The following is an 8,618-nucleotide window of genomic DNA, read 5'->3' on the forward strand; positions in this document are numbered from 1 at the left end:
GACTGCGAGCCCCTGATGATCATAGCAGTCCTATCCAAAAAATGATGAAACGCGTAGGGCTAAGTAAGAGCACAGATAGCGTTCAGGACAGTTATAATTCAGAAACGATCTAACAGGCAATTTAATACAAGGGTCCAAGAAAATAGCTATTGGCACTGCACCTGTGCACAAGGGCAGTGCTAAATGAATTAGGCTGAGCATGAGCATAGACAATATTCAGGACTGTCATAATTGAGTCTTTATAGTGATTTATCAGACTATTTGACATAAGGGTCTAAGAATATAATATTGGCACTGGACCTGTGAACGAGGGCAGTACTTAATGGTTTAATTAAATGTGAATACGATAAAAATATAGCAATTAACGCTGCACCTATGAAGGAGGGTAGCGCTATGATAAACCAGACACATTAATTTATATGTGTACATAACAACTAGACCTCAGACTTTTATGATACAGTCTGAACAGATAATTAATTCCCTAATAAATAGGAGAGTTTTCTCTTATAGAAATATATGTTGGACATGATATTCCCAAACAAAACGAGGCCACATATATAGCTAGCAAAAATAAAAAAAAAAAGAGACCCAATATGAAAACTTAAATTAGAAATCTTGAACTACAACCAAAGGAGACATTTAATAGTCCTAACGCAAGGATTGAGATTTTACAGTTTGTCATGTGCTTTGTGTGAATTTTAAAATATATTGAATAAACATTACTTTTTAAATTTATTACTCCAATTGGAATAGACTGTGAAAACTTTACTATATAATTTGGAGCACATTTACAATATATAATACTGTGAAGTCTATTCAGTAGGACTATCAGCTGTGTATCCACCTGACTTCTGCACAACACAACTGATGGTCCCAACCCCATTTATAAGGCAAGAAATCCCACTTATTAAACCTGACAGGGCACACCTGTGAAGTGAAGACCATTTCCGGTGACTACCTCTTGAAACTCATCAAGACAATGCCAAGAGTGTGCAAAGCAGTCATCAAAGCAAAAGGTGGCTACTTTGAAGAACCTAGAATATAAGACATATTTTCAGTTGTTTCACACTTTTTTGTTAAGTATATAATTCCACATGTGTTAATTCATAGCTTTGATGCCTTCAGTGTCAATGTACATAAAAATCTTTAAATGAGAAGGTGTGTCCAAACTTTTGGTCTGTACTGTACATATATACATACACACAAAATTTAATTTGCGTCGCCATTTTCTGAGACCCATAACTTTATTTTTCAATTTTTTCCATTTTATTGGGAAGGCGTGCGACAACCATAAAAATGTCAATTCTGGAGTTTCACTTTTTTTTTTTTTCAAGCAATTGTTGCTCGGTTTAAATAATTTTATACTTCAACAGAGCGATATTTTATGGACACAATAATACCAAATATGATTATTCTTTAAAATTTCTTTATTTTTCAACAGGAAAAAGGGGGGCGATTCCTACATCGTTTGATCATTTTAACTATATACTGCAGTATATGGCGAAAACGACACTGTCCTTCAAAGACCAACCACATACTGCGCTTCACAGGAGGACCTATATGGCAGGAACATGGGACCTTCAGCATGCCTCTGGCTGCCATGTCAACCCCTTGACCACCAGCGATTACGATTACGTTGCGGGGAGGATGATGGGGATAGATGCAAGGAGCACCGGCAACCAGTTAATGTAAATGCCGCTGACAGGGGCATCTAAATTGTTAAATGGAGTTTGTCAGCTCAGAATGACTGTTCAAACCAAGTACAGGCGCTCGGTGCACCCTTGGTGTGGCCAAACATTTAAGTGAACCTTTCCTCCTACTTGTTTTCCCTCCATCTCCTCCTTCTTCTTCCTTGACTGACAGCTCTGGCTTTATATAGCCAGAGAAGAGCAAAGATAGGTGAAAAAAAGTAAGTGGAAAGGTGTATATAAAATGTTTGGTCACGCCAAGGGTGCACGAGTGCCTGTTCTTAGTTTCAACAGTTATTCTGCGCTGACTACCTTAAACAGCAGCGACCAGAGCAAAGCTCCGCTCGCTGTTGGTGAAGGCAATTTGATGCAAACATAAGGCTCATCCATGGAGCTGTAATAGGGTCATGTGCACGAGGTACTCTTATTATTTATATTTTTTAGGTCCCTCAATTGCCTGTAGATTGGTGGAGGTCCAAGTCCTGAGACTCCCAACAATCACTCAAAAGACCTCTAAGAAGTATGCAGCTTGGGAAGCAGCAGGAGAGCGCACACACAGAACAAATTCCATAGAAACATTATGCTCCCAACTGCACCTTTTTTGTCTGATTTTTGGTGTTTTTTTTGCCTGTTTTTCACTTCAGCCCTATTTGACTGTGTCTTTTTTAAAGTCTATTTTATATGTGTTCACTTGTTTTATGTATACGAGCAAAGTGAAAAAAATACAAGCTGAATACATTATCGAAGAAATCAGACTTGATGGGGCTGGTGTATTTGCGATGAAAATCCACGTCAGAAAGACTATATAATCTTTTCTGAAAGTTTCCTTGACTGATTAACCTCTTCCCGCCCTATGATGTACTATTACTGACAGCGGCATTTAAGTGGTATGATATCAGTGGGGCGTTTCTTCGGGCGCCCTATCCGTGACAGGGTCACAGGGTGTCCATGGGCTGCAATGATAGTCAACAACTAGCAGAAAGCAGTCATAGTCACCATCTTGGTGCTAGTTACGGGATCATTGTATTATTTGTACCATATATGCAATACCGAAATATCTAAATAAATATTTGATCGCAGATTCAAGTTCCCTAGGGAACTAAAAACAAAAAAAAGTGAAAATGAAAGTGTCATAAGTTACTTACCGGTAACCGGATTTTTCAGAGACCATGACAGCACCACGAGAGAGGGGATCCGCCCACCAAGGACAAGAAACCTACAGGCTTAAAAGGGGCGGCCCTCTCTTCTCGCGTCAGTTTGGATTACAGAGCATTGAGAGGCCCACCAGATTAGTAGACATAGCAAAACATGATAAACCAACATTTCTATAAATCACCAACTTAAGAGTGAAAATTAAGAAACAAGGAATGCTCCCACCAATGTGAAGGGAGGGAATATAAAGGTGCTGTCATGGTCTCCGAAAAATCCCGTTACCGGTAAGTAACTTTTAACTTTATTGGTCGACCATGACAGCACCACGAGAGAATTACAGAGATGAAGAAGTTTAGGGAGGGACTACAGCTTGGAGCACCCTTCTCCCGAAAGTGAGATCAGACGAAACACCCGAATCTAGTCTATAGTGCCTATAGAAGGTAGAAGGAGAAGAGCAAGTAGCAGCCTCACATATGTCTTCTATCGAGACACCCGTCTTCTCTGCCCAGGAGGTAGTCACTGCCCAGGTGGAGTGAGCCTTCAATTCTTGTGGTATTTCCTCACCGCTGGATGTATAAGCTAGGGAAATAGTGTCCCTGATCCATCTAGCTATGGTGGACTTTGTGACCTTAGAGTCTTTCCTAACACTTTGGTAGGATATAAATAACAAACTGTCTTTTCTAAACTCTTTGGTGACAAAGAGATACCCAATTACACATCTCCTTACGTCTAGTGTATGAAACTCTTCTTCTTTCCGGTTACCCGGATTAGGGCAGAAGGAGGGTGGGACTACTTCTTGGAGTCTGTAAAAACGGGTAGCTACTTTAGGGAGATAGGCGGGATCAGGTTTAAGAATTATTTTATCATCCAGGATCTGAGTGAAGGGCAAGGCTGAAGACAGGGCATGAATATCACTAACTCTCCTAGCAGATGTTAAAGCTATCAGAAGCACTGTTTTAAGGGAGAGGGACTTAAGAGTGGCTAACTTTATTGGCTCAAAGGGTGGACCAGTAAGAACCAAATTTAGATCCCAGGGTACCAATTTGCTTTTGACAATGGGCCTAGACTTAAAGGCAGCTTTAATGAAACAAGCAATCCAATAATTACTCGCCAGATCACAGCTATATAAGGCGCCTAAGGCGGACACCTGAACCTTCAGGGTGCTAGTGGCTAGCCCTAACTCAAGACCTTTTTGCAGAAATTCTAGAATTTTACTTATTGGAGCCTGCTCACCCACTCTGGAACCGGAAAAAGATAAAAACTTCTTCCAGGTTCTCGCATAAAATCTGGTTGTAATAGGCTTACGGCTACGCATTAAGGTTGTCACTAAGCCTTGGGAGAATCCCTTTTTGCTTAATAGCATCAAGTTCCATACCATCAAGTGGAGGCCAGACACTTGAGGATGGACTATTGGACCCTGGAAGAGGAGATCCGGAACTTTTGGTAGAACCCAAGGATCTGACACAGACATGCACCTGAGGCATGAGAACCAGGGCCTCCTGGGCCAAAAGGGTGCGAACATCAGAACTCTCGCCTTGTCATCCCTGATAACCATAGGAAGAAGGGTTAATGGGGGAAAGGCATAGGCTAGGCTGAACCCCCAAGGTATCTGGAGAGCGTCTACCGCCAGGGGTTTTTCTTTGGGATCCAGGGAACAGAAGAGCCGTGTTTTCCGATTTAACTTTGTAGCAAACAAGTCCACTACTGGAGGTCCCCATCTTTGGACAAGTTGGGAGAACATGTCCTGATTTAGTTCCCATTCCCTCTGTCTCAGGGTATAGCGGCTTAAGTAGTCTGCCCTTGAATTTTCTTCTCACTTTATATGAAGGGCTGTTAGGGAACGAAGACGGCATTCCGAGACCTGAAAGAGATGATCCGCCACTCTCATCAGAGATCTTGATCGTGTACCCCCTTGGCGGTTCACGTAAGCTACTGGAATTTTATTATCAGAGAAAACCTTTACGTCATGATTTTGAAGAAAAACTAGAAAATAATTGACTGCCCTGTCTATCGCTAGCAACTCTTTAGCGTTGGAGGAGAGACTCTTTTCCGAATTAGACCATGACCCCTGGGTTACCATATCTCCCAGATGGGGCCCCCACCCACTGGAACTGGAATCGGTAGTAATTGTTCTTGTTGTTCTAAAAACCCAGGGGACCCCTCTGGATAAGTTCATTTCATTATCCCACCACTGTAAGGATTCAACTGACCGGGGAGACAAGGAAAACCTTCCCTCCAAGCGCCCCCCCGTTCAACATAACTTCATTATGCAGTACATCCCATTGTAAAACCCTGGAGTGATATTGAGCCCACAGAACCCCAGGAAGCAAGATGTCAGGGTACCTAACAGGGACATCGCAGCTCTCAGGGACATGACTGGGTTTGACACTGCCCTTCTTACTTCATCCCTGATCCTTAGTTTTTTGGCTTCAGGGAGGTAACATGTCTGATAATCTGAATCCAGAAGAATCTTAAGAATTGCTGAACTTTTGTGGCCGTTAACCTAGATTTATTTAAATTGAGGACCCAGCCCAGATTTTCTAAGATGGAGATCACTATTTTTAGATGCTTATTACATTGAATGGCCGAGTTACCAACTATCAGGAAATCATCCAGATAAGGGATAATTAATATGTCATGCTCTCTAACATGAGCCATTACCCCTGCCACGATTTTGGTAAATACCCGGGGGGCTATGGCTAAACCGAACGGCAGGGCCCTATATTGAAAGTTCTTGATGACCCCATCTATAACCACGGCCACTCTAAGATATTTCTGGTAATCTGAATGGATAGGTACAGGGTAATAGGCGTATTTCAAATCCAAAACTACCATGTAACAATCTGCAAACAGCAATTTTATTGTTGACCTTATCGATTCCACTTTGAAGGTGGGGATTATCAGAAATTTATTCAGGGCTTTTAAATTTATAATACACCTGAAAGAACCATCCGGCTTAGAGACCAGGAAGAGAGGGGAGTAAAATCCCAACCCCCTTTCGGACGCCGGGACCTCCACCAGGACTGCTTTTTGAACAAGGTTCAGTACTTCTTCCTGAAGAGCGAGTTGTTCTGATCTAGAGGAATGGACCGGGGTCAAGATAAACCTTCCACGAGGAACTGCTTGGAACTGGATTCTCAGACCCGAACCTATCAGATTAAGGATCCAGTTACTGGCTGAAATCTTTGTCCAGGCAGGTTCGAAGCCCGTCAGCCTCCCCCCTACCTGGGCTACGAGTCATTAACTCGATTTCCGGGGCTCTCAAGTGGAAGAAGAGGTACAGAACAAAAGACCTCTACCTTTTGGTTTACGGTCTTCCCATTTATCCTGGTCTCTCTGTGGCCTTTTACGTACAAATCTTCTCCTGCGAAAAGACCGCTTATAGGCCGGCATGGACAGGCTAGGGAAACCTTTCTTCCAGTCGCTTGCTTTGTCTAGGATTTCATCCAGGACTGGACCGAAGAGGTGTTCCCCTTCGCAAGGTATAGCAGAGTCTAGTTCTAGCCTGGATGTCACCCAGCCAACACTTGAGCCACAGAGCCCTCCTGTCTGCATTAGAAATGGCGGCCGATCTAGCAGCTAACTTAACCGAGTCCGCGGAAGCATCCACTAGAAAGGCTGCTGCCCCCTGCATGAGTGACTAGACAAGATCTCTTTCCTGGATGTGTAGTTTTCTAAGTGCGATTCCAGCTGATCTAGCCATATTATCAAAGACCTAGCTGTGCAAGTTGCAGCAATTGCCGGTTTTAAAGCCCCAGCGGTTGTCTCCCAGGTGCCTTTGAGAAACACATCCGCTTTTCTGTCCAGAGGATCTTTAAGGGCCCCCATATCATCAAAGGGGACAGATGACTTTTTAGAAGCTTTAGTTATGGCAGCGTCTAGTTTGGGAGCCTTCTCCCAGGAGGAGGAGGCCGAGTCCTCAAAGGGGTACTTTCTTTTAAAGAATGGGGGGAGAGAACCCTTTCTTTCCGGCTTTTGCCACTCTCTATGGATTAGACCCTGAAGTTTATCATTAAACGGGAAACATTTTCTCTTCCTCTGCCCCAGTCCTCTGAACATGACGTCTTGGACTGACTTCTCTGGTCTGAGGTCCGTAATGCCCATGGTTGAGCGGACCACTTTAACCAACCCGTCAACTTCATTTAATGGAAAGCAGTGCTGGCCTGAACCACTATCCGAAGATGAGGAAGATGAAGAAGTTGAATCGTCAGAGTCCACCTCCTCGACTGATGATAGGGAATAATCAGGAGTTGGGGAGACCTCATGGTTAGCTTCCTTCCTCTTAGACTTTTTAGAGAGGAGTTTGCTCACCTCTGATTTAACTAGGGTTTTTAAGCCTGAGGCGAAACTAGGGGTCTCATCCGCCAAGGTTTGGTTTATGCAGGACTGGCACAGTCTTTTGGAATATGAGTCCGCCAATAGGGGCTCGCATAACGCACATTGCTTGTGTTTGGCTTTGGAGGTACACTTCTTCCCCTAAACGGATAAGAAGAAGGGACACCTTATTACCTAAGTGAATTTTCTCGAAGATCACTTACCAAGAGCTCAAATAGCCGGTACCGGTTTAGCTGGAGGACCTTTCTCAGCCGGGGGATCGTCCCTAGGGGCTGCAGATTCGTCCGTTTTGTTAGAGTCACGATGGCTGGACCGGGTTCGTCTACCTGCAGTCTGAGAATTGCTGGTGACTCGAGGGGTCGTGTCTCCTGGGGCTCCCCAGGTGACCACTAAGATGGAGAAAGCGGTGGCCGTTGGATTTGCTGCTGCTCGTCTTCAGAATCCATTAACAATAGAGTTTTGAAGTAGCTGGGAAGCCTAGAGCAGCGATATCTGGACGCTTAAATAGGCGCGTCTACTTCCCTTTAATTTCCCCTCTTTTTTTTTTATTACATTGCCATCTGCTGGTTGGAGGGGAGAATGCAGCGCTCACGCGGTGTTTGCATGCATGTGGACCGATCTTCCTGTCTGGTCACATGACTGCCCGGCCTCAGGCCCCGCCCCCGTAAAAGACCGGAAGCATGTGGCGCCGCCGCATTCTGCGGCGCTGGTCATAGAGGCGCCGCTCCTGTAATCGGCACTTTCTCCCTCCAGCTGCCTGCTCCAGCTAGCGTTCACCTGCTGCTAGGGGCGGCCCTACCCTGGCCGGGGTGCCACTCCCCCAGCATCCTGCACGCAGGTCTGGGGCTGCTAACCCCAGACAGGGGCGAAGCCCCCCAATGCTGTGCCCACATCAAGTTGGGGCTGCTGTCCCCAGATAGGGGCACAGCCTCAGTCATCACGATCCATCTGGCTGGAGCTGCCACCCCAGACAGGGGAGCAGCTCCCACAGCCCAGGGCACAGGATGGTACTGGAGCTGCTGATCCCAGACAGAGGCGCAGCTCGACAGCACGCTTCTTCCGGACATCTTCACAGGTAAGCCTGTCAGAGGTTTCCTTCATCAAGGACAAGAAACCAAACTGAGGCGAGAAGAGAGGGCCGCCCCTTTTAAGCCTGTAGGTTTCCTGTCCTTGGTGGGCGGATCCCCTCTCTCGTGGTAGTCATGGTCGACCGATAAAAAATATATATTTTTTTAAAATTTTAAAAGTTCAAATCTTCTAATTTTCTTCATCCAAAATTAAATTAAAAAATAATCATATTGACTGTTGCCATGTGTAAGTGGGATCTATCAACATATAAAATTATGTAACCCACAAGGTGAACACCATAAAAGAAAAAAAAATTGAAAATGCCAGAATTGCCAATTTCTGTCTGACGCACCTCCCTGAACAATGATCAAAGCC

This window comes from Phyllobates terribilis, unplaced genomic scaffold (assembly GCF_046119375.1).
Source record: "Phyllobates terribilis strain yellow unplaced genomic scaffold, ASM4611937v1 Scaffold_8__6_contigs__length_399053987, whole genome shotgun sequence".
NCBI classification, from domain to species: Eukaryota; Metazoa; Chordata; class Amphibia; order Anura; family Dendrobatidae; genus Phyllobates; species Phyllobates terribilis.